We start from the raw sequence: 1,272 nt of genomic DNA, 5'->3' as shown, positions 1-1,272 counted from the left end.
ATAATAAAACGACTCCACCAAAACAAAATGAGTAATAAATAATAATAAAAAAGGCAAAACTATTTTATTACTCGGGTAATTTTTTTTTTATTGGGTTATAGAACTTATCTTTACGATTTGGAAAAATCTATGGTTTTTCGTCTGCTATATATTTACAAAAACCGGTTTTTCGTCTGCTTCGAAGAATAGAAAAAAAAAATTCACGCAACTTAACACGTAATTTTTTGTTAAAAACTCAACTCGTCGGCGACAAATATTAATAATAATAATAATTATTATTTTCCTCGTGAATTATTATCATTATTATATCATTCTAATAGCAGAAGTAAAAATAATAATAATAATATTATGTACTACGTTTTTAACGACGTCCAATTTAAAAAACGTAAAAAAAAAAAAAAAGGGAAAATTTTCCCTTTTCTCCGGATGAAATTATTTTATTGACGTCATAACGTTTTGCCAACCTTGCAAAAAAAAAAAAAAACAAACCGCAATTAAAAAAAAAAAAAAAATTTCATTCCTACTTTCATTTACGGGGGGGAGGAAAAAAAAATTTTTCCATTAATTTGAACTTTTCCACGGAATAGCCTCCAGTACGTATAAAAAAAAAAAAAAAATTATTATTATTATTATTATTACTGAACTGGATGGATTACGTTTATAATTTGTGGCTTAATTTTAATAACATTTTTTAACATTAAAATATCGGATTTTCCAGAAATTTTTTTCTTTTTTTATTTCCTATCCGTCCATTTCTCGTATAATAATAATAATAATAATAATAATAATAATAATAATAATAATAATAATAATAATAATAATAATAATAATAATAATAATAATAATAATAATAATAATAATAATAATAATAATAATAATAATAATAATAATAATAATAATAATAATAATAATAATAATAATAATAATAATAATAATAATAATAATAATAATAATAATAATAATAATAATAATAATAATAATAATAATAATAATAATAATAATAATAATAATAATAATAATAATAATAATAATAATAATAATAATAATAATAATAATAATAATAATAATAATAATAATAATAATAATAATAATAATAATAATAATAATAATAATAATAATAATAATAATAATAATAATAATAATAATAATAATAATAATAATAATAATAATAATAATAATAATAATAATAATAATAATAATAATAATAATAATAATAATAATAATAATAATAATAATAATAATAATAATAATAATAATAATAATAATAATAAT

This window comes from Pediculus humanus, genomic scaffold (assembly GCF_000006295.1).
Source record: "Pediculus humanus corporis 1103172107434 genomic scaffold, whole genome shotgun sequence".
NCBI lineage: Eukaryota > Metazoa > Arthropoda > Insecta > Psocodea > Pediculidae > Pediculus > Pediculus humanus.
The sequence above is the reverse complement of the archived record's forward strand: the minus strand, read 5'-3'. Positions refer to the sequence as shown.